The sequence below is a fragment of the Oryx dammah genome, unplaced genomic scaffold (genome assembly GCF_014754425.2).
Source record: "Oryx dammah isolate SB20612 unplaced genomic scaffold, SCBI_Odam_1.1 HiC_scaffold_23, whole genome shotgun sequence".
Taxonomy (NCBI): Eukaryota; Metazoa; Chordata; class Mammalia; order Artiodactyla; family Bovidae; genus Oryx; species Oryx dammah.
In genome coordinates this window covers 86,822,306-86,848,034 of record NW_024070207.1, presented here as the reverse complement: position 1 = coordinate 86,848,034, position 25,729 = coordinate 86,822,306, and the positions used below count along the sequence as shown (strand labels likewise).

General features: G+C 38.0%; 1 pseudogene; it reads left to right on the top strand.

The window, feature by feature from the left end:
- Positions 1-362: 362 nt before the first annotated feature.
- Positions 363-24,811, top strand: LOC120881650 (annotated as a pseudogene).
- The last annotated feature ends 918 nt before the right edge of the window (positions 24,812-25,729 follow it).

The window sequence follows — 25,729 nt, the reverse complement described above, 5'->3', positions numbered from 1 at the left end:
AAGCTAAGACCACTGGGAGAAACATTTGTCACCTGAGTGCCTGTGCCTGACCCTGAGTATATTCCTGACCACAATAAGACTGACATAAATATAAAACCAAGATGTTCCTTCTGAGCTTCACCACACCAGAATAAGCAGTAGCAAAAGAGATGGTGAATGGCTGGCCAGTGAGGAAAAAGTGATTTTTTTCCTTGAGTTATTAGGACCAGTCCTTCCTTTCATTCCTACAGATTACACAGAAAGAATGTCTAAGGAGTTTGGACAAAAGCCACTGGAAAGCCTCCTCTGATCCATTAAGAGCTAGCATTACCAAAGGAAGAAGCCCATTGCACTTCCAATCTGAGTAACCTTTAACCTCGGAGATGCTCTTGGAACTAGAGCTTCATCTGGCTTCTGAACTTCTGACTCCTAGCGAGGCTAGGCACTTCCTGACTACCAATCCAAGTTTAGGATGTAAGTAACAGTACACAGTAACAGCATAGATCACAAGTCCCTTGAAAGTCTATGATGTGACAGATTAGGCTAGTAGTTCTAATTCCTGGGAATTTATGTAATGGTCAAAGAGATCAGAAAGTTTGACCGAGAAAGGAGAGTTCGGTCCATGCTTTGCCCTTTTCTGGCTGCTCCCTGAAGGAGACTTTGGGTGCCTCATGGCATTGGCAGGTTGGTATAATCCCCTGACAGGTTTCTGCCATAAGCCATGTGAGGTCACCGCAGAACTGCAGAGCAGGGCTCCTCACTTGCTTTTCACAGGGCATGTCATTCATTCACACAAGTATACTTTAGAGTTAGTAAAGTACAGCAGAAAATCTGTTTGGTAGAACAAAGAACTAGAGCTCCAAGCATCCTTATCTTGTCCTGAAGAATCCCAGATGAGATCCCAAGATGAAAGTTTATTGCTAAACCACGAAAGATGATTGAATTCTTGGCCTCTGGAGGAGAAGAATTCAATCCAGGGCCAGTGACGAGGTTTGATCGCTCAGAACTTTTGTGTAATAAAATTTTATTAAAGTGTAAAATAGATAGAGAAAGCTTTTGACATAGACATTAGAAAGGGAAGGAGAGAATGCCCCCTGCTAGTCTTTAGCCAGATGTTATATAGCTACTAGCAGTCTGCTAATTAAAGAAAGGAAATATCTCAAAACTCAGAGAATGGCACCAGGCCCCTCACCCACAACATGCATTTTGAGATAACATTGGCACCAGGTGAGTCATCCTGGGCCATAAAATGATTGACATGAATCTTGAAGAAAAGCAGATTTCCATATAAATACATATTACATTAACTTAGCTTAAGACAAACATTTCCATAAGAAAAAATGCATTGGTTAGCTCAAGGTTTGAGAAAAGTTAAATTCAGGTGAACCAGGTGTCATTATGGCAACGCAGAATTTTAAGAGAAACCTCATTTTAAATTTATATAGAGAAGGGGAAAAATAGAACAGTAGTTTGTTTCCTCCTGCCACTTAAGAGAGAGAAAAAAAATGTCTGAAACTTTCAGCCTTTTTCCTCCATTTGGGGACCCTTGCCCTTCCTGCCTGTTACCCTCTCAATCCTTGTTGGGTAGAGTAAACATGGTTGTAGGTGTTTTCCTTTTATCACTTTAAGTATATGCTGCCACTCCCTTCTGGCTTGCAGAGTTTCTGTTGAAAGATCAGCTGTTAGCCTTATGGGGATCCTCTTGTATGTTATTCGTTGCTTTTCCCTTGCAGCTGTTATTATTTTTTTGTTTGTGTTTAATTTTCATTAGTTTGATTAATATGTGTCTTGGTGTATTTCTCTTTGGATTTATCATGTATGGGATGCTCTGAACTTCCTGGACTTGAGTGGCTATTACCTTTTCCATATTAGGGAGATTTTTGACTATAATCTCTTCAAATATTTTCTCATACCCTTTCTTTCTCTTCTTGTGGAGAATTTGAATGTTGATGTGCTTAACGTTGTCCCAGCACTCCCTGAGACTGTTTTTATTTCTTTTCTATTTTTTCCCCTTTATTCTGTTCCACTTCAATTATTTCCACCATTCCATCTTCCAGCTCACTTACCACCCATCATTCTGCCTCAGGTGTCTGCTATTGGTTCCTTTAGTATATTTCTAATCTCAGTTATTGTGTTGTTTATTGCTGACTGTTTATTTCTTCTAGTTCTTTGTTAAACGTTTCTTGTATCTTTGTTAACATTTCTTTGTTAACATTTCTAGTTCTATGTTAAACATTTCTTCTTAATCCATGCCTCCATTCTATTTATCTGTGCCTCCATTTTATTTTCTAGATTTTGGATCATTTTTACTATCATTACTCTGAATTCTTTTTCTGGTGGACTGCCTGTTTCTTCTTCATTTGTTTAGTATTGTGAAGTTTTACCATGTTGCTTCATCTGCTGCATGTTTATGTATCTTTTCATTTTGTTTAATTTACTGTGTTTGGGGTTTTCTTTATATAGACTGGAAGGTCACAGTTCCTCTTAATTGTGGAATCTTCCCCCTGTGGGTGGGGTTGGACCAGTGCCTTGTGAAGGTTTCCTGGTTGGGGGGACTTATGTCTGTGTTCTGGTAAATGAAGCTGGGTCTTGTCTCTCTGAAGGGCAATGCTGTGTTCAGTAATACAGTTTTGGGGGTTTCTATTGGCTTTGTTTGGCTTTGGACAGTCTGTCTCTACTAATGGGCAGGGTTGTGTTCCTATTTTACTGAAAGTTTGCCGTGAGGTATCTGGCACTGAAGCCTACTGGCTTTTGGGTGGGGACTGGCCTTAGTGTTGAGATGAAGGCCTTTGAGAGCTCTGACTGATTAATGCTCCATTGGGTCGGGAGTTCTCTGGTGAGCCAAAGTCCTAGCCTCAGGTCTCCCACCTCAGAGATTCAGGCTTACTGTAGCACCAAGACTCCACAAGTCACAGCACAGAAGACAAAACCTCAAGACAGATGCTGAAATCAATATTCAACAGCCAAGAACACCCAAAGAAACTCACATACTGATGAAAAGGGTTGAATAAAGAGAAAATAAGAATAAAGACAGGAATCAAAAAGAAGAGAGCAATCAAGCCAATAAGTGAAAGTGAAAGTGACTCAGTAGTGTCTTTGTGACCCCATACAGTCCATGGAATTCTCCAGACCAGAATACTAGACTGGGTAGGCTTTCCTTCTCTGGGGATCTTCCCAACCCAGGGATCAAACCCAGGTCTCCAACAGTGCAGGCAGATTCTTCACCAGCTGAGCCACTAGGGAAGCCCAAGAATACTGGAATGGATAGCCTATCCCTCCTCCAGCAGATCTTCCCAACCCAGGAATCAAACTGGGGTCTCCTGCATTGCAGGTGGATTCTTTACCAGCTGAGCTACCAGAGAAACAATCAAGACAATTAACCAACCCATAGGTGAAAATGAATACTAAAGACTAGACTAGCGAAAGTACAAAATGAAAAGCATGGAAAGTATACAATATAAATAAAGGGTACTATAAAGATAGGAGAAAATTAATATATTAAAAAAATCAGTAAGTTATATTGAGATTCCCTGATGGCTCAGTGGTAAAGCGTCTACCTGCCATGCAAGAGATCTGGATTCAATCCCTGGGTTGGGAAAATCCCCTGGAGAAAGACATGGCAACACACTCTAGTATTCTTGCCTGGGAAATCCCATGGACAGAGGAGCCTGAAAGGCTACAGTCTATGGGGTCACAAAAGAGTTAGACACAATTTAGTGACTAAACAACAACAACAAAGTGAAAAAAATTAAAGGAATAATAAAGAACAACATTAGAACAATATGAAGGAAAATAACATAAAGAGAAACATATGTGTATATATATACACAGAGAGTGATAGTAAGTAGAATGTCCTCCTGAGTCCTCTGTTGTCTTCTCACACAGTGAGCACCAGCTAACCTGCCTATTCAGGAAGTCCTCCAGTATTTCTATGAATGTCTCTGGACATGCTATAGGTGCTATAGGGTCAGCTCACACTTGGCTTTGGCAGTGCCAAGTCAGCTTGCGTTTCTCCCTCTTGGATTGTAAACTGCAGTTGCCTCTGTTTTCATCTCTGGTGCTCATGCTGCCTTTGGTGGTCACCAGGCATATTTATCTCTGGGGTCAGGCAGTTTGTAGCCAGCTACCCTATCTAGCCTTACTTCAACTTGTACTTGCTTTGAAATCCACAGTTGCCCCCGAAGTCCACACTCTCCGGCTAATTGGGGCGATTTAATCTGTTGCATGTATGGCTACAGGTGTCAATTCCCTTCCTATTCTTTGCTTACACAGCCCCTGGTGCTCCGCTTTGGTTTTGGGCCCACCTCTTCTTGTAAACTGCCCTCTGGTGTCTGTTCCCCACCAAGACCAGTGCGGGTGACTCCAGCAGCTTATTAGGGCTCACTTGTTCAGTTGGTAAAGAATCTACCAGCAATTCAGGAGACCATGATTCAATTCCTGAGTCGGAAAGATCTGCTGGAGAAGGGACAGGCTACCCACTCCAGTATTCTTGGGCTTCCTTTGTGGCTCAGCTGGTAAAGAATCCGCCTGCAATGTGGGAGACCTGGGTTTGATCCCTGGGTTGGGAAGATTCCCTGGAGAAGGGAAAGGCTACCTACTCCAGTATTCTGGCCTAGAGAATTCCATGGACTCTATAATACAGTCCATGGTGTTGCAAAGAGTCAGACACGACTGAACGACTTTCACTTCACTTGTTCAGTTGGGCTTCAGAAAAGGAGAGTTATGGCAGCCATAATTGGTGTGTTTGGGGAGTGCCCCTGTGGCTGAGACCTGCAGGAAGTTGCTACACTCTGATGCAAGTAGTGTGCTCTCCCAGGGGGAGTGGCCAGGAGTCATGTTTCCCTCAGCATAGCCAAGCTGCATATGCTCTGAGGAAAATAACCTGTGCCTGCTCATGGCTTGGTGGCAGCTGCTACCTCTGGCATCAGGGCCACAGCAGTGGTGTTTTGTTCCCTGGTTCAGGTACTCACCCTTTGGCAGTGCCAAGTCAGCTTGCATTTCTCCCTCCTGGATTGTAAACTGCAGTCACATCTGTTTTCACCATTGGCACTCATGCCACCTCTGATGATGGCCAGGCATATTTATCTCTGGGGTCGGGCAGTTTGCAGCCACTGCTAGTCCCACCTCTGACATTCTTGAAGGAAGGTTCCTGTGGTCTGCAAGCACTCAGAGTTAGAGGGTTCCTGTAACAATGATCTCTTGCCTCTCTGGGAGGCCCAGTCTTTTCCCTAGACTCCTTCAGCTGTATCATACTCATCCCCTCAGAGTATCTTCATGGCAGTCAAGCCCAGGACACCCAAAGACTGAGCCTTAGCACCCCACCCCCACTAGCCATGGCAGGTGTGCAAGCTGCTTCTCTATTTGCAAATGCTGTTTTTCAATGATCTCTGTGGTGATTTCTTTCCACTTTGCCTTCTGAGCACCTGTTGCTGTGCTCCCCTCTGAGGTTCTGAAGCTCCTTCCTGTTCCCATCCATGAAAGGGTTTCTGAGAGTGTGCAGAGACTTTTCTTCCTTCACAACTCCCTCCTCAGGGCCCAGATCCCCATCCCCAAATCTTTTGTCTCTTTTATCTTTATGTTTTACTCCACCTCATTCTGAGGAGATTGGTTTGTCGTTTTGGAAGTCTACGGTCTTCTGCCAGTGTCCAGAAGGTGTTCTGTAAGAGTTGTTTTATATGCAGATGCATTTTTGATGTATTTGTGGGGCAGGGGGGTGGAGGTGATTTCCCTGTGTTAGTCCTTCACCACCTTGAACGTCCCAAATCCCCTATATTTTTATTGAGGGATTTTAAAGTTTTGGGTTTTATGTTTCACTCTTTAATCCATTTTATGATTAATTCTTTTCACTTTATGATTAATTTTTTTACTTAATCCATATACATGGTTTTGTATATGATATAAGAGAAGGGCCCAATTGCATTCTTTTACATGTGGATATTCACCTGTCCCCAAATCATTTCCTTAAAAAAATTCAAACCATCTTATTTTATTTATTTTTAATTGAATTATAGTTGATTTACAATGCTATATTAGCTTCAACATAGTAATTCTATATTTTTATAGATTATATTCCATTAACCTGCAATGCAGGATACCTGGGTAAGATCCCCTGAAGAAGGGAAAGGCTACTCACTCCAGTATTCTGGCCTAGAGAATTCCATGGACTTTATAGTCCATGGGGTTGCAAAGAGTTGGACATGACTGAGTGATTTTCACTTTCAAAGTTATAAAATATTAGCTATATTCCCTGTGCTATACATTACATCCTTGTAACTTATTTATTTTTTACCTAGTACTTTGTACCTCTTAATCTTCTTCTATATTTTGCCCCTCCCCCATCACCCTCCTTAATAGTAAACACTAGTCTAAATATTCAATGTATCTATGAATCTGTACCTGTTTTATTATCTTCATTCTTTTTATTTTTTTAGATTCAAGATGTAAGTGAAAATATTCAGTATTTGGCTTTGTCTGTCTGACTTACTTCATTAAGCAAAACACCATCCAGTATATATTACAGCTTCTTTATTCATTGGTTGATGGACACTTAGGTTATTTCCCTCCCTTGGCTGTTGTAAATAATGCTACTATGAACATTGGGATGCATATATCTTTTTCAATTAGTCATTTCGTTTCTTATTGATATATTCCCAGAAGTGGAATTGCTGGGTCATATGGTAGTTGTATTTTTAATTTTTTGAGGAACTTGGTTTTTTTGAGGAATGCTGTTTTTCATAGTGGCTGTATAAATTTATATTCCTACCAACAGTGAACTAGGATTCACTTTTCTCCACATCCTCATTAGCACTGGTTGTCTATTTTCTTTTTTATAATAGCCATTGTATCAGGTTTGGGGCAATATCTCATTGTTTTTTAAAAATTTTCATTGAAGTATTAGTTGTACAGTTGTTTTTTTTTGTGTGAGTTTCAGGTGTACAACAAAGTGAATCAGTTACACATACCTGTATATCTATATTTTTTCAGATTATTTTCCCTTGTTGGTTATTTCAAAATGTTGAGTGTTGGGGTCTTTTAATGGACCGAGACCTGGCGGTCCAGAAGTAATGATAAGAAAGTGAAAGAGAGAGAGAGAAGCTGATACTCCCTGGTTTATGCAGAAAACCAATAAAGCCCTCGACACAGGACTTGTGTCTCTCACGAAGGCACCGGGTGCCCTCTCAAGGTGGGTGAAGGCATAGGGCGCCTTCTTGAGAGAGTTTAGAAGCCCGGGCAGGAGAGTGAACAAGACAGGTCTCTGTGTTCCAAAGAATCAGCCGGGGGGGCGGGGGGAGGGGGGAGAGAGAGAGAGAGAGAGAGAGACAGGGACCCAAGCTCTCATGGAGCAAAGGTGCTTTATTAGCAGAAATGCAGGCTTATATATCTTTAGTAAGATGTTTACTCAGCTATTACACAGGATGAAATTTTATCAATAGCCACAATATGGATAGTCTAATACCTACAAGGTCACTGACGCTGAAAAGAGTCACTGCATGTCTCATCCCATGACCTCAGTCCTGAGAACTGCATGCTGCTTTACTCATTCTTGGAATAGGAACTGATAAGGAAAAGAGAATCCTTGAGAAATAGAAAAAAAGCATGCAGGAATCCTCCTGTTAAATGTTCGCCGACAATTCCCCCTTATTTATTATATTTGTAAAAGGGTCTTGATTGATTGAGTTTGTTGTAAAGAGAATGTTTACTAAAGGAGACTGAAGCCTGTCTCACACAATGACCTCAGTTCCTGGGAGCAGCCTGCTGTTCCGCTTAAAAAGAAACAAAGGACTTATGAGAAACAGCACTTAGGAATCCTCCTGTTAAACATTCCCTGATAATCCCCCCTTATTTATTTATAATATTTGTAAAAAGAGTTTTGAACATTAGAGTTTGTTTAGTTTTAAAAATCTTGGCATGAAGGCGATGGTAGATGACAAATATAATTGTTAAGACAATCACCAAAATTACAGTTTTAGACCTGATGTTGTGAGTAATGTTTTGAAACCATCTGTGTGGGTCTAGCCCAGATAATTGATCAGCTAGTTGTTCAGCTAAAGTTTTTAAATTAGTGGAAGAAGGCAGATTATTAGAAAAGATTTTAAATATTTTTTGTAGTAATTGTACATTTAGAGAGGCATTATTATATGTTTTGTAAATGAAATTTGATTTGTTTCTAATTGTAAGCATTATTGTTGAAATGAACAGGAGTAACACAAAATTGAGTAGAATTTTAATCACATTTTAGCACTGTCTGTTTTTGTACATCTATTAACTGATTTCTAACCCATTTGATGGCTGTTTTTAGTTTTTGTATTTTATCTTGAATATCTTCATCTATCTGAGTCTGAGTGGCCTGTATAGTATGGGCATCTTTAGTCTAATTTTGAATAAAATTATGTGTTTGAATTGAGGCTTCCAAAACAACACCAGTGACAGCAGCAGTGGTGTAAATAGCTATTAATTTCAAAATGTCAAAAATCAGCCATCTAATGAATTGTTTAGATCACCGGAGCAATTTAGTAAGTAACCGGGAAGTAATTCCAGCCATAGGACCTTTTTCCCAGGGCCACTGGAGACTTATTGGTAACCGAAGATTATGCCGAGATCGAAGAATCAAAAGGGAGTCATTTTTTTAAGGAAATAGAGGAGTTAAGACAAGTATACAATTTACAATTTATGTAAGTTATAGAACGTAAAGTCTTATTGAATTGTAAATTTCCTATAGCTATAACAAAAGGAAGAGGAACATCAGTTCAGTTCAGTTCATTCGCTCAGTCATGTCCGACTCTTTGAAATCCCATGAATTGCAGCACGCCAGGCCTCCCTGTCCATTACCAACTCCCAGAGTTCACTCCAACTCATGTCCACCAAATCAGTGATGCCATCTAGCCATCTCATCCTCTGTCATCCCCTTCTCCTCCTGCCCCCAATCCCTTCTAGCATGAGAGTCTTTTCTAATGAGTCAACTCTTCACATGAGGTGGCCAAAGTATTGGAGTTTCAGCTTAACATCAGTCCTTCCAGAGCACACCCAGGACTGATCTCCTTTAGAATGGACTGGTTGGATCTCCTTGCAGTCCAAGGGACTCACAAGAGTCTTCTCCAACACTACAGTTCAAAAGCATCAATTCTTCAGCGCTCAGCTTTCTTCACAGTCCAACTCTCACATCCATACATGACTACTGCAAAAACCATAGCCTTGACTAGATGGAGTTTGTTGGCAAAGTAATTTCTTTGCTTTTCAATATGCTGTCTAGGTTGGTCATAACTTTTCTTCCAAGGAGTAAGTGCCTTTTAATTTCATGGCTGCAATCACCATCTGCAGTGATTTGGGAGCCCCCTCAAAAAATAAAGTCTGACCCTGTTTCCACTGTTTCCCCATCTATTTCCCATGAATTGATAGGACCAGATGCCATGATCTTCGTTTTCTGAATGTTGAGCTTTAAGCCAACTTTTTCACTCTCCTCTTCCCCTTTCATCAAGAGGCTTTTTAGTTTCTCTTCTCTTTCTGCCATAAGGGTGGTGTCATCTGCATATCTGAGGTTATTGATATTTCTCCTGGCAATCTTGATTTCAGCTTGTGCTTCTTCCAGCCCAGCATTTCTCAGGATGTACTCTGCATATAAATTAAATAAGCAGGGTAACAATATACAGCCTTGACGTACTCCTTTTCCTATTTGGAACCAGTCTGTTGTTCCATGTCCAGTTCTAACTATTGCTTCCTGACCTGCATATAGGTTTCTCAAGAGGCAGGTCAGGTGGTCTGGTATTATAGGCTTGTATAAAATATGATTGATTATAATGAAAGAAATAGTTTTTATGACTATGATTGGTCTCTGTGAAATGTCCAGTCTAAGTCCTGAGTTTTTCAGTGTTTGTGGCAAGTTTTTAGATGTCTCATTGTTTAGGCCCAATCTGTTTATCAAGGACGATTTGAGGATGATGGGGGGCCATTTCACCATCAAGTCACCCAAGAAGTCCTCTGTCATGGTAATATTCTGCTGTAGTATTAGTAATCTTTTATGTTATTTGAGTAACAAAATCACACACACTGTTGTTAATATCATTTGAGCAGTTAGATAACCATATATTATGGGGTCTCCAAATAACAATTGTATGATTAGCCATTAACATTAATTTTTCTGATTTGGCCTGACATTTGTCTCAATGAATAGAAATATATTTAAAGTTTTTATTAGTAAACACTTTGCATAGTGTTTTCTGTTCTTTTCTTTTTTCTCTAAACATGGTTTATGGACAAAGAAAGGGCAGTAAATAATCTAAGCAGTGTCCAAAAGTCTTCTTTTAGAGGCAGGATGAAAGCCCAAGTTTGTCAGCTAACATTTATGTTTAATTTTGTTGGGCCCATAACAAAGGAAGGACTTTATAACCTAGAGAGATATTAATTAGTTTTTGTTTTTCTTTAGGATGAGAGGGCCCCTCTAAGTTCCAAGGAGGGGGCATATGTGTTGAGTCATTAGTGGATACGATTGGTCTTATATCTGTCTATTTTACAACCATAATAAAAAAGGGGGATTAGGTACATAAGCTCATTAAGTGTTATCAATCAAGTCAGCCTGAATGGGGGAAGCAAAAGCAAGCAAAGCAAGCATAGTGAAGAAAAATATTTTCAGGATTCTGAGACATTTCTTGTTGAGAAATCAGATTTTCACCTTGATTAGTAAGGGTTTCTATCTGTCTCCAAGTAGGGAGATCATAAGGTCGATGACACTGAATGCAGTGATTTTTGGAAATTTTAAAGTCACCATGGCTTGTATTGGAATTCTTTTCTCCTGAGCTTTTTGTTGTATCATTTTTAGTCTGGATGTTGGGGAGCCCCTTAGGTTGAATCTTTTGAAGAGGAAGTTATATGACTGTGTTGGATCTATCTGGAGAAATAGAAGCATAACTCTTTCTCTGTGATTAGTTTTTTAGATTTGTATAGATTAGTTAACCCGTTTTGATATCAAATGTGCAAAGGAAGGGAGGTGTCTTTTAATGTTTTAAAACATTTTTATTGTTTTTGTCAAAATATCTCTTTGTGGTAAGTTTAAAAAATTTTAAATAAATAAAGTTATATTAACAATAGTTATAGAAAGAAAAGAAAGTGACAATGATGAAATATTTTTAGGAAACATTTTAGTCTAAAAGAAAAAAAAATCATCTAGAAATCTGTTTGGGATTGGTATTTGGCTGTAGTTTTGAATTAATGGGTTGATTTTTTAATTTAGTATATACATTTTTTTGATATAAAGAGAAATGGGATCTTACTGTGTTTTAAGTGGTTTGTGTTATTTGGGGCAAAGGATTAGGAGTAAACACTCAAAAAAATTTTTAGGTGAAATTATTGAAAAGCTGGTACAAAACAACTTGTTAAATGAAACGTTCTTCATATATGAATATATTTGACCTTGTCCTTGGAAAACAAATGCAGCCTGGTAGCTGTTGAATTTTTCTGTTTAGTGTGTCAAGGAAGATGATTATATTTTTAAGACAGAACTGAAATAAAGGTGAATATTTTGTATTTTTGATACTCTTAGGAACAAATAACTTATTTGGCAAATGGTGCCTTTTTTTTAAATTAACTTATTTTAATATAAATTTATTTATTTTAATTGGAGATTAATTACTTTACAATATTGTATTGGTTTTGCCATACATCAACATGTATCTGCCACAGGTATACAGGTGTTCACCATTCTGAACCCCTGTCCCTCCTGCCTCCCCATACCATCCCTCTGGGTTGTCTCAGTACACCAGCCTCAAGCATCCAGTATCATGCATTAAACTGAGACTGGCAACTCGTTTCATATATGATATTATACATGTTTCAATGCCATTCTCCCAAATCATCCCACCCTCTCCCTTGCCCACAGAGTCCAAAAGACTGTTCTGTACATCTGTGTCTCTTTTGCTGTCTCGCATAAAGGGTCATCATTACCATCTTTCTAAATTCCATATAAATGCATTAGTATACTATATTGGTGTTTTTCTTTCTGCCTTACTTCACTCTGTATAATAGGCTCCAGTTTCATCCACCTCATTAGAACTGATTCAAATGTATTCTTTTTAATGGCTCAGTAATACTCCATTGTGTATATGTATCATAGTTTTCTTATCTATTCATCTGTTGATGGACATCTAGGTTGCTTCCATGTCCTGGCTATTGTAAACAGTGCTGCGATGAACACTGGGGTACACGTGTCTCTTTCAATTCTGGTTTCCTCAGTCTGTATGCCCAGCAGTGGGATTGGTGGGTCATAAGGCAGTTCTATTTCCAGTTTTTTAAGGAATCTCCACACTGTTTTCCATAGTGGCTGTACTAGTTTGCATTCCCACCAACAGTGTAAGAGGGTTCTCTTTTCTCCACACCCTCTCCAGCATTTATTGCTTGTAGACTTTTGGATCACAGCCATTCTGACTGGTGTGAAATGGTACCTCATTGTGGATTTGATTTACATTTCTCTGATAATGAGTGATGTTGAGCAGCTTTTCATGTGTTTGTTAGCCATCTGTATGTCTTCTTTGGAGAAATGTCTATTTAGTTCTTTGGCCCATTTTTTGATTGGGTCGTTTATTTTTCTGGAATTGAGCTGTACAAGTTGCTTATATATTTTTGGGATTAGTTGTTTGTCAGTTGCTTCATTTGCTATTATTTTCTCCCACTCTGAAGGCTGTCTTTTCACCTTGCTTATAGTTTCCTTTGTTGTGCAGAAGTTTTTAAGTTTAATTAGGTCCTATTTGTTTATTTTTGCTTTTATTTCCAATATTCTGGGAGGTGGGTCATAGAGGATCCTGCTGTGGTGTATGTTAGAGAGTGTTTTGCCTTTGTTCTCTTCTAGGAGTTTTATAGTTTCTGGTCTTACGTTTAGATCTTTAATCCATTTTGAGTTTATTTTTGTGTATGGTGTTAGAAAGTGTTCTAGTTTCACTCTTTTACAAGTGATTGACCATTTTTCCCATAACCACTTGTTAAAGAGATTGTCTTTAATCTATTGTGTATTCTTGCCTCCTTTGTCAAAGCTAAGGTGTTCATAGGTGCGTGGATTTATCTCTGGGCTTTCTATTTTGTTCCATTGATCTATATTTCTGTCTTTGTTCCAGTACCATACTGTCTTGATGACTGTAGCTTTGCAGTAGAGCCTGAAGTCAGGCAGGTTGATTCCTCCAGTTCCATTCTTCTTTCTCAAGATTGCTTTGGCTATTCGAGGTTTTTTTGTATTTCCATACACATTGTGAAATTATATGTTCTAGCTCTGTGAAGGATACTGTTGGTAGCTTGATAGTGATTGCATTGAATCTATAGATTACTTTGAGTAGTATAGTCATTTTCACTGTATTGATTCTTCTGATCCATGAACATCGTGTATTTCTCCATCTATTAGTGTCCTCTTTGATTTCTTTCACCAGTGTTTTATAGTTTTAATACTGGAGTGGGTTGATCTTCCCGACCCAGGGATCGAACCCAGGTCTCCCACATTGTGGGCAGACGTTTTAACCTCTGAGCCACCAGGGAAGCCCATATATTGGTCTTTAGTTTCTTTAGGTAGATATATTCCTAAGTATTTTATTCTTTTCGTTGCAATGCTGAATGGAATTGTTTCCTTAATTTCTCTTTCTATTTTCTCATTATTAGTGTATAGGAATGCAAGGGATTTCTATGTGTTGGTTTTATATCCTGCCACTTTACTATATTCATTGATTAGCGCTAGTAATTTTCTGGTGGAGTCTTTAGGGTTTTCTATGTAGAGGATCATGTCATCTGCAAACAGTGAGAGTTTTACTTCTTCTTTTCCAATTTGGATTCCTTTTATTTCTTTTTCTGCTCTGATTGCTGTGGCTGAAACTTCCAGAACTATGGTGAATAGTAGTGGTGAAAGTGGGCACCCTTGTCTTGTTCCTGGCTTTAGGGGAAATGCTTTCAATTTTTCACCATTGAGGATAATGTTTGCTGTGGGTTTGTCATATATAGCTTTTATTATGTTGAGGTGTGTTCCTTCTATTCCTGCTTTCTGGAGAGTTTTTTTTTTTTTATCATAAGTGGATGTTGAATTTTGTCAAAGGCTTTCTCTGCATCTATTGAGATAATCATATGGCTTTTATTTTTCAATTTGTTAATGTGGTGTATTACATTGATTGATTTTTCGATATTAAAGAATCCTTGCATCTGTGGGATAAAGCCCACTTGGTCATCGTGTATGATGTTTTTAATGCGTTGTTGGATTCTGATTTTTGCATCTATGTTCATCAATGATATTGTCCTGTAGTTTTCTTTTTTTTGTGGTATCTTTGTCAGATTTTGGAATTAGGGTGATGGTCACCTCATAGAATGAGTTTGGAAGTTGACCTTCCTCTGCAATTTTCTGGAAGAGTTTGAGTAGGATAGGTGTTAGCTCTTCTTTAAATTTTTGGTAGAATTCAGCTGTGAAGCCATCTGGACCTGGGCTTTCATTTGCTGGAAGATTTCTGATTACAGTTTCAATTTCTGTGCTTGTGATGGGTTTGTTAAGATTTTCTATTTCTTCCTGGTTCAGTTTTGGAAAGTTGTACTTTTCTAAGAATTTGTCCATTTCTTCTACGTTGTGCATTTTATTGGCATATAATTGCTGATAGTAGTCTCTTGGAAAGTTGTACTTTTCTAAGAATTTGTCCATTTCTTCCATGTTGTGCATTTTATGGGCATTTAATTGCTGATAGTCGTCTTATGATCTTTTGTATTTCTGTGTTATCTGTTGTGATCTCCCCATTTTCATTTCTAATTTTATTGATTTGATTTTTCTCCCTTTATTTCTTAATGAGTCTGGCTAATGGTTTGTCAATTTTATTTGTCCTTTCAAAAAACCAGCTTTTGGCTTTGTTGATTTTTGCTATGGTCTCTTTTGTTTCTTTTGCATGTATTTCTGCCTTAATTTTTAAGATTTTTTTCCTTCTACTAACCTTGGGGTTCTTCATTTCTTCCTTTTCTAGTTGCTTTAGGTGTAGAGTTAGGTTATTTATTTGATTTTTTTCTTGTTTCTTGAGGTATGCCTGTATTGCTATGAAACTTCCCCTTAGCACTGCTTTTACAGTGTCCCATAGGTTTTGGGTTGTGTTTTCATTTACATTCATTTGTATGCATATTTTGATTTATTTTTTTGATTTCTTCTGTGATTTGTTGGTTATTCAGCAACGTGTTGTTCAGCCTCCATATTTTGGAATTTTTAATAATTTTTCTCCTGTAATTGAGATCTAAGCTTACTGCATTGTGGCCAGAAAAGATGCTTGGAATGATTTCAGTTTTTTTTTTGAATTTATCAAGGCTAGATTTATGGCCCAGGATGTGATCTATCCTGGAGAAGGTTCCGTGTGCACTTGAGAAAAAGGTGAAATTCATTGTTTTGGGGTGAAATGTCCTATAGATATCAATTAGGCCTAACTGGTCTATTGTATCATTTAAAGTTTGCATTTCCTTGTTAATTTTCTGTTTAGTTGATCTATCCATAGGTGTGAGTGGGTGTTAAAGTCTCCCACTATTATTGTGTTATTGTTAATTTCCTCTTTCATACTTGTTAGCATTTGTCTTACATATTGTGGTGCTCCTATGTTGGGTGCATATATATTTATAATTGTTGTATCTTCTTCTTGGATTGATCCTTTGATCATTATGTAGTATTCCTGTCTCTTTTCACAGCCTTTGTTTTAAAGTCTATTTTATCTGATATGAGTGTTGTTATTCCTGCTTTCTTTTGGTCTCTATTTGTATGGAATATCTTTTTCCAGCCCTTCACTTTCAGTCTGTATGTGTCCCCTGTTTAGAGGTGGGTCTCTTGTAGACAACATATATAGAGGTCTTGTTTTTTGTATCCATTCGAACAGTCTTTGTCTTTTGGTTGGGGCATTCAACCCATTTATGTTTAAGGTAATTATTGATAAGTATGATCCCGTTGCCATTTACTTTATTGTTTTGGGTTCGAGTTTATACACCCTTTTAGTGTTTCCTGTCGAGAGAATATCCTTTAACATTTGTTGGAGAGCTGGTTTGTTGGTGCTGAATTCTCTCAGCTTTTGCTTGTCTGTAAATCTTTTGATTTCTCCTTCATATTTGAATGAGATCCTTGCTGGGTACAGTCATCTGGGCTGTAAGTTATTTTGTTTGTCCCTTTAAGTATGTCTTGCCAGTTCCTCCTGGCCTGAAGAGTTTCTATTGAAAGATCAGCTGTTATCCTTATGGGAATCCCCTTGTGTGTTATTTGCTGTTTTTCTCTTGCTGTTTTTAATATTTGTTCTTTGTGTTTGATCTTTGTTAATTTGTTAATTTGATTAATATGTGTCTTGGGGTGTTTTGCCTTGGGTTTATCCTGTTTGGGACTCTCTGGATTTCTTGGACTTGGGTGATTATTTCCTTCCCCATTTTAGGGAAGTTTTCAACTATTATCTCCTCAAGTATTTTCTCACGGTCTGTCTTTTGGTCTTCTTCTTCTGAGACTCCTATGATTCGAATGTTGGTGCATTTAATACTGTCCTGGAGGTCTCTGAGATTGTCCTCATTTCTTTTAATTCGTTTTTCTTTTTTCCTCTCTGATTCATTTATTTCTGCCATTCTATCTTCTATTTCACTAATCCTATCTTCTGCCTCCATTATTCTACTATTTGTTGCCTCCAGAGTGTTTTTGATCTCATTTATTGCATTATTCTGTATATATTGACTTTTTTTTTTTTAATTTCTTTTAGGTCCTTGTTAAACCTTTCTTACATCTTCTCAATCCTTGTCTCCAGACTATTTATCTGTGATTCCATTTTGATTTCAAGATTTTGGATCATTTTCACTATCATTATTTGGAATTCTTTCTCAGGTAGATTCCCTATCTCTTCCTCTTTTGTTTGGTTTGGTGGACATTTATCCTATTCCTGTACCTGCTGGGTATTCCTCTGTCTCTTCATCTTGTTTATATAGCTGCGTTTGGGGTATCCTTTCTGTATTTTGGCAGTTTGTGGAGTTCTCTTTATTGTGGAGTTTCCTCACCATGGGTAGGGTTGTGCAGGTGGCTTGTCAAAGTTTCCTGGTTAGGGAAGCTTGTGTCGGTGTTCTTGTGGGTGGAGCTGGATTTCTTCTCTCTGGAGTGCAATGAACTGTCCAGTAATGAGTTATGAGATGTCTATGGTTTTTTAGTAACTTTGGGCAGCCTGTATATTGGAGCTCAGGGCTGTGTTCCTGTGTTGCTGGAGAATTTGCATGGTATGTCTTGCTCTGGAACTTGGGCTTTGTGTGATGCTTGGTTTCAGTGTAGGTGTGGAGGCGTTTGATGTACTCCTGTTAATTAATGTTCCCTGGAGTCAGGAGCTCTCTGGTGTTCTCAGGGTTTGGACTTAAGCTTCTTGCTTCTGGTTTTTAGTCTTATTTTTACAGTAGTCTCAAAACTTCTCCTTCTATACAGCACCGTTGATAAAACACCTAGGTTAAAGATGAAAAGTTTCTCCACAGTGAGGAGCTCCCAGAGAGGTTCACAGAGTTACATGGAGAAGAGAAGAGAGAGGAGGGAGTTAGAAGTGACCCGAATGAGATGAAGTGGAATCAGTAGAGGAGAGAGCAAGCTAGCCAGTAATCACTTCCTTATGTGCACTCTACAACTGGACCACTCAGAGATGTTCACGGAGTTATACAGAGAAGAGAAGAGGGAGGAAGGAGACAGAGGTGGCCAGGAGGATAAAAGGGGGGAATCAAAAGGGGAGAGACAGATCCAGCCAGTAATCAGTTCCCTAAGTGTTCTCCACTGGTTGGAACCCACAGAAATTCACAGAGTTGGGTAGAGAAGAGAGGGGTTAGTGAGGAGACACAGATGACCTGGTGGAAAAAAAAGGAGATTCCAAAGGGGGAGAGAGCAGTCAAGCCAGTAATCTCACTCCCAAGTAAAAATGGGTACTGAAAATTGGGTTCCTAAAAGTACAAAGTTGATAACAAATACTGAAAAGCAAAGATTAAAAATCTAGAGTTTGGAATTTCAAAAGTACAATATGAAAGAAAAGAAGAAAAAAAGGAGAGGAAAAAAAAAGCAAAGTCACAGAAATTATAATATATATATATATATATATATACACACACACATACATATGAAGTTTGCTTTTAAAAATAGGATCTTTTTTTGCAAAGTAATAGTAGGTTATAAAAGTGAAAATTAAAGGTGTAATAGAGGACTTAAAATTTTTAAAAAAATTTTAAAAAAAGAATGATCATAAAAATATTAAAAATATATCTAGGACTTTCTCTGGTGTTGTGAGTATTGTGGGGTCAGTTCATTTTCGGATAGTTCCTTGGTCTGGCTTATATTTCTCAAGATCTATAGGCCCTTTCCTATGTAGTTGGTACTAACAAGAGGGTTTTAATCTATTGCACCTGTCACTTCCAAGGCAGTTCCCTCTGTTTTAGCTTCTCTTTACTCGTCTCTTCAGTGTCTGATTTCTGCCCTGACACAATGGGGGTGGTGGTGGACACTTTTTTTAGGCTCACTTATTCAGTCACACTGTGGGGAGGGAGGGACACTGCACACAAATAGCACTGGCAGGTGCTTGCAGTGCCTCAGCCACACTGGGCCTGCCTCCACTCATGGCATGTGTACCCTCCCTGCCCACTCTGCTCAGGCTCTAGGTTTCTCTGTTGGTAACCATCTGAGGCTGGCCCTGGGCTGCATGCACCTCGCAGGTCTAAGCCGCTCAGGTTCAGGCACTCGGGTAGTCCTCAGCGGTGCAGACTCGGTTGGGTCTGTGTTTTGTGCCCTTCTCAGGTCCAAGCAGTTCAGGTGATGGGGTGTTTGGTGAGCGTGTTCGCTGCGACTTATTGCCTCTCTCGTCCCTGCCGCTCGGTTTTCTGGGTGTAAAACCAGCGCACCTTCTCAGGTGGATGTTGACCGTCCAGAACCCCAAGAAGTCTTAGTTAGCAAAGAAGCCTGCTTACAGTTTTGTGGATAATGTCTCTCTGGGGCTGCAATTGCCCCCTTCTGGCTCTGGCTGCCTGTCACCAGAGGGGGATGGTCTGCAGCCAGCTATCTCTGTTCAATCCTTTGTTGTGTGAGCAGGCCTGGCAGTGTCTTAGGTTAGGGCTGGCTTTTCGTGTGGTAGTTATCCCACAGTCTGGTTTGCTAGCCCAAGTTAGTTCGCTCAGATTGGGCTCGGGGCATTCAGGCCAGATCCTTATGCTAAGCAATGCAGCCTGTGCCTCTCTGCCCAGCCCCCACTTGTTGGTGGTGGGTGCAGATGTCTGCACTGCTTCTCCGCTGGGAATTACCATTGGGCACAGAATCTGTGGGTTTTAATTATTTATTTACTTTTCCTCCCTGTTATGTTCCCCTCTGTGCTTCCAAGGCTCACCACAGACTTGGCAGTGAGAGTGTTTCCTGGTGTTTGGAAACTTCTCTCTTTTTAAGACTCCCTTCCCAGAATGCAGCTCCATCCCTACCTCTTTTGTCTCTTTATGTCTTTTATATTTTTTCCTACCTCCTTTTGAAGACAATGGGCTGCTTCTCTGGGCGCCTGATGTCCTCTGCCAGCATTCAGAAGTTGTTTTGTGGCATTTACTCAGCTTTTAAATGTTCCTTTGATGAATTTGTAGGGGAGAAAGTGGTCTCCCCATCCTATTCCTCTGCCATCTTAGGACCACCTCTCCAAACGGTGCCTTTTTTATGTTGTTTTTGTTTTATATTGTGAAACAGGCATTGAAGTTGATGTTATTTTGTTTTAAGAATCTTACAGATTGGAAACAGAAATAAAGCTATATTAATTATAGTTATCAGCTTAAAGACTATATTGTATTAGAATCTAGTTAAGTCTGTTTTGGAAAAGGAAGATAAAAGTGTTTTTGTATATATCTTTTTATTTAATTTTTTATTTGTAGTTACAGTGTGTAATGTGTTTGTTTAATTATGTCTTGTGTTTGTGGATTATAAGGAATTTTTGTAATCTGTTTAATAGAGAATGAATGTAAAAATTGTTTGAATTTGTTTAGAAATATAGGCAGGGCCATTGTCTGTTTTTATAGAATTAGGTGTTTTCATTATTGAAAGGTAAGTTGATAGGTAGATTATAACATGTTGTGTAGTTTTACCTTGGAGAGGCGTGACCCATATAAAAGAATTTTAATTGATCAAGATATGTAAGATGGAAGAGGAAGAAGGTTCAGGGTAATGAGTTAAATCTATTTGTCATAATTTTTTTTTGTCATAAACCTTTTTTATATTTTTGTATTTATCATTTTATTTTCCATATCTTATATCTTTTTATTAAAAGTATACATCTTATTTTTCTTTAGCAACTATGAAGTGTCTTGTAGGTTAGTATTTTATAGATTGTTGAATATATTTATTATATCATATTATTTGTTATAATATATATTTATTAATACTCTAAAATCTCTTTAGTTTTTCTATAAGAAAAGCTTTTTGTAAGAGGAAGTTGATGTTCAGAAACTAATGTTTAAAATCTTATTTCATTAGGAAATGACCTAGCTATTTAATAAACTTTTATTATTTAGTATACCTCCAGAAACTTGTTACCCCAATCCTAAGAGATTATTTTAGATTATAATAATAGATTACTCTATTAAAATATAATTATTTTATATTAAGGTTAACTTAATTAAAATATAATTATTTTAATAGAGTTTATTAAAAGTTTTCATCTCATTTATATATATATATAAAGAGTTACCTTTTTGTTGACAAATTTAGTTTATCTTGAACCTAGGCATAATAAAAGTATTATTTAATGTTGGTGATTTAAGACATGTCTTAATTAGATTAGCAAACAATTATATTTAAATTATATTTATATTTAAACATTATATTTAATATTGAATATTTTTTAGTTTACATGAACCTAAATTTAAATAGAGCTCATTAACTTCATATTATCCAAAAACAAGGACATACATTGAGACATAGATAGATAGGTATAGTTTTTCACTTGAAATATCTTTTCCATTAAAAAAATTTTTTTTCATCAATTTTGTTTATGGCTGGAGTCCAAGATAGAGTGGGTTGTGTATCTCAAGGACATGATAAGAGTTAACTTTAGGTTTTTTCTTAGGCCTGTTTTGTTTTCCAGGCAGAATTGGAGCTCCAAAAAAGTATTTTAACAAGTTAACCTTTTCTTAACTGTACATGTAAGAATCGGTTTTGTAATTTCAAAAAAGATTTAATTTTAATCAGTTTTTTTCTGGAGTCTAAAGAATATCATGGCCATTCAGTGTCAAAAATATCATTTCTCCTTTTTGTAGTTACAGTATATTATTAATGATATATGAATGAGGGAATTGTTGTCACATTGGATGTAAAGCCTTGGCTACAAAATTTTTGAGAAATATTAGGATTGTTAAGCATATTTTGAGGTAATATAGTCTATTGAAATCTTTTATGAGGCCCGATATGATTAGAATAAGGGAGAAAGAAAGTGAATCTCTCCTGGTCTAAAGGGTGTAAAGATATATTAAAAAGGAAATCTTGTAAGTCAGTAATAATAATGTGTCAATTTTGAGGAATAGTAATAGGTGATGGGATCTCTAGTTGTATCTATAGGTTTCATAGATGCATTAACTTTTTAAAGGTCTGTTAAGAGATACCATTTGCTAGATTTCTTTTTTATAATAAAAATTGGAAAGTTCTAAGGAGAATAAGATTCCTCAATCTGTTTTAATTTTAATTGTGTGTCTATAAGCTTTTTAGTAGCCTGTAATTTATCTTTTGTAAGGGGCCATTGCTCTGTCCAAATAGGCTGGTCATTTTTCCAAGTTATTTTAATAATTGTTTTGTTTGTTAAGTGAGCAGTGGCCCTTAGGAAAAATGTGGGATGTATATCTGAGTTTGCCATTGTATAAGTAAGTCTCTTTCTATTAGATTAACGGGTGTATTTATCACATAAGGTCTTAATGTTGTAGGTTGGCCTTTTGGTCATTTATATGGGTAGATCTAAACATTTTGATACATTTTTTGTACTTTGGTTTGAGAAATTTTTGCAGTTTGGCAAGAGACCTTTTGTATAGGCCAGGATTAGGGCCATAAGTGTTTGGAAATAACAGTAACACTAGATCCAGTGTTGAGGAGACCAGAAAATCTTTTATTATTAATTTTGATATTTATATTTGGTTGGGCATATTCAGATACCAATGATGTTCACAAGGATTGTTTTTGATCTGTACTGTTGAATCTGTCTGTCCATACATTACTGCTGCTAAGTCACTTCAGTCGTGTCCGACTCTGTGTGACCCCATAGACGGCAGCCCACCAGGCTCCACCATCCCTGGGATTCTCCAGGCAAGAATACTGGAGTGGGTTTCCATTTCCTTCTCCAATGCATGAAAGTAAAAAGTGAAAGTGAAGTCGCTCAGTCGTGTCCGACTCTTGGCGACCCCATGGACTGCAGCCTACCAGGCTCCTCCATCCATGGGATTTTCCAGGCAAGAGTACTGGAGTGGGGTGCCATTGCCTTCTCCACCATACATTACTAGAGGAGTTAATAGAAATGTAAGGCAAAAGAAGTTATTGAGCAATTTTGTCCCCCTTTTTGAATTGTCATAGAATCTGAGATGACATCATAATTTGAATCTCTCCTTTATAATTTGAATCAATTATTCCAGGGTGAACAGTAATTCCTTTAGAAGCCAAACTAGATCAGCCAAATAAAAGACTGAAGGTTTGTGGGGGCAGGGGTCCAAAAAGTCTGGTAGGTACTCTAGAAGAGACTGCTTAAGGGTAAAGGAAAAAAAATCATCTAGGGCTGGTATATTAACAAAAGCATTGCTGGATGTTGAAGGTTTGAGGGAAAAGATAGAATTTGCCCTTGGTTTTTGTTTTAGGGTACCTGGGGGGTCCCCTCTTTGGAGTTCCCTGGAATAGGTTTTCCATCAATATAAAATTTAAATTTAAAATCTTTGGTCCAATGTATTCCTCTATGGCAGTGAGGGCGAACTTTGGAGGTTTTTTACTAGCCTTCTTAGGGTAGTCTCCTTTTAAATGGTTTTTATATCCACATGTAAAGCATCCTTCATTTTTCTTTTTAAAGGCAGTAGCAATTGTTTCAGCTAGCATTTGCATCTTTTGAGTTTCTGATTCTAGATTATGACAAGCCTTTAAATAATCAATAATAGTCCCAGTCTCATGAATTGCAGTAATAGTTCTTTGACATTCCTGATTTTTATTTACATAGGCAAGTAATTTTTCTAGCTGTTTCTTTTTTTTTCTTGATTACAGTATGGGAAAAAATAATTCCTAACCTAGCAAAAGAAAAAAAAAAAAACATAACTTTCATTCAGCTCAGTTCAGTCACTCAGTTGTGTCCGATGTTTTGAGACCCCATGAATTGTAGCATGCCAGGCCTCCCTGTCCATCACCAAATCCTGGGGTTCACTCAAACTCATGTCCATCGAGTCAGTGATGCCATCCAGCCATGTCATCCTTTGTTGCTCCCTTCTTCTCCTGCCCCAATCCCTCCCAGCATTAGAGTCTTTTCCAATGAGTCACCTCTTCCATGAGGTGGCCAAAGTACTGGAGTTTCAGCTTTAGCATCATTCCTTTCAAAGAACACCCAGGACTGATCTTCTTTAGAATGGACTGGTTAGATCTCCTTGCAGTCCAAAGGACTCACAAGAGTCTTCTCCAACACCACAGTTCAAAAGCATCAATTCTTCGGTGCTCAGCTTTCTTCACAGTCCAACTCTCACATCCATACATGACCACTGGAAAAACCATAGCCTTGACTAGATGGACCTTTGTTGGCAAAGTAATTTCTTTGCTTTTCAATATGCTATCTAGGTTGGTCATAACTTTCCTTCCAAGGAGTAAGCGTCTTTTAATTTCATGGCTGCAGTCACCATCTCCAGTGATTTGGGAGCCCCCCCCCCCCCACAAAAAAAAAGAAAAGTCTGACACTGTTTCCACTGTTTCCCCATCTATTTCCCATGAAGTGATGGGACCAGATGCCATGAGCTTCGTTTTCTGAATGTTGAGCTTTAAGCCAACTTTTTCACTCTCCTCTTTCACTTTCATCAAGAGGCTTTTTAGTTCCTCTTCACTTTCTGCCATAAGGGTGGTGTCATCTGCATATCTGAGGTTATTGATATTTCTCCCAACAATCTTGATTCCAGCTTGTGTTTCTTCCAGCCCAGCGTTTCTCATGATGTACTCTGCATATAAATTAAATATGCAGGGTGAGAGTATACAGCCTTGACGTACTCCTTTTCCTATTTGGAACCAGTCTGTTGTTCCATGTCCAGTTCTACGACAGTTGGAAATTAAGTAGATTCCATCTGATGGCCACTGTATGTATAGAGACATTGAAGATCAACTGAAAGAACAGAACTGCATTCTGACTGTGGCTGCCTTAAGATGTCAAACTGCTAACTATATGCAAAGCCATGTGGAAGACTTTCTGCCATTTTCAACAAATCATAATATGGGAGTTATGTATACTCCTGACGAGTTTGGAAAGTACTGTGATGATATTGTAAACACAGCTTCAGCGGGGGGGTTGGGGGGGAGGCGGTCAACTTGAGCTAAGAGCCCTATCTCACATTTTATGAAAACCAGTAGAGATAATACAGGCAGATTCTCCTCCTATTTTTGTTGGTGAAGAATATCCAGAAGACCTATTAATACTTGTTTATATGAAACATGCATATGGCTTAGGAGAATACTACAATTCTGTTACACAGTTGGTGAACATAGTTACTGAAAATTGCAGCTAGTCTATAAAATGTTGCTATTATCTCAGTGTGCTGCTTTGAGTATTAATACTAAATATTGGATTATTCTCAGTGTTTCTGAAAAAACACAACTACCTTAAATCAGTTTTATGGCAAGGTTACTAATAGGTTTTTAAAAAATGCATTAGAGAGAAACTTTAACTGATGTCCCCTTCATGGTGTTTTAAAAACACTTGCAAGTTCTTTGGGGAGAATATCATTTACAGACAAAGATGGTATCCTGATTGTTGATATTTTTATTAAATATAAGATTCTGAACATCCTATTCTGTGTTGAAATTGTTAAAAAAAATTTTTTCTCCTTATTACTGAAAGCTTTCAATAATCATATCAATGTAATTTTTCTTGAAGAAGTGAAATAACCCAGTCTCTTTGATATTACAATAATGTGGTGATAGCAAATTTAATTAATGTTTATCAATAACTTGACTGCAGTAACATGGCTGTTGATGGAATCGATCCTGTGACTTTTTTAAAAAAAATATTTTTAATTGGAGGATAATTGCTTTACAAATGTTGTGTTGGTTTCTGCCATATAACAACATGAATCAACCATAGGTATGCATATATCTGGCCTTCCCTTGTGGCTTAGCTGGTAAAGAATCCACCTGCAATACAGGAGACCTGGGTTTGATCCCTGGGTTGGGAAGATCTCCTGGAGAAGGGAAAGGTTATGTGCTCCAGTATTCTGGCCTGGAGAATTCCATGGAGTGTATAGTCCATGGGGTTGCAAAGAGTCGACATGACTGAGTGACCTTCACTCACTTCACTCATGCATATATCCCTTCACTCTGGAAACTCCTCCATCCCTCCCCATCCCACCCCTTTAGGTTGATGCTGTGACATTTTTGTATAACCCCATCAAAGTGCAGCTAAGACGCTTGCTTTAATAAAAATAAGTCTTTTATTTGTATATAACTTAAAAAGATGCAGCAGATTATTGCTTTCCTAATTTGTTGATTATTCCTTGCTATTTCTCAACTTCAGAATAGTTGTGACATCGTATCTTGATTATCTTAACTATAAATTTTTAT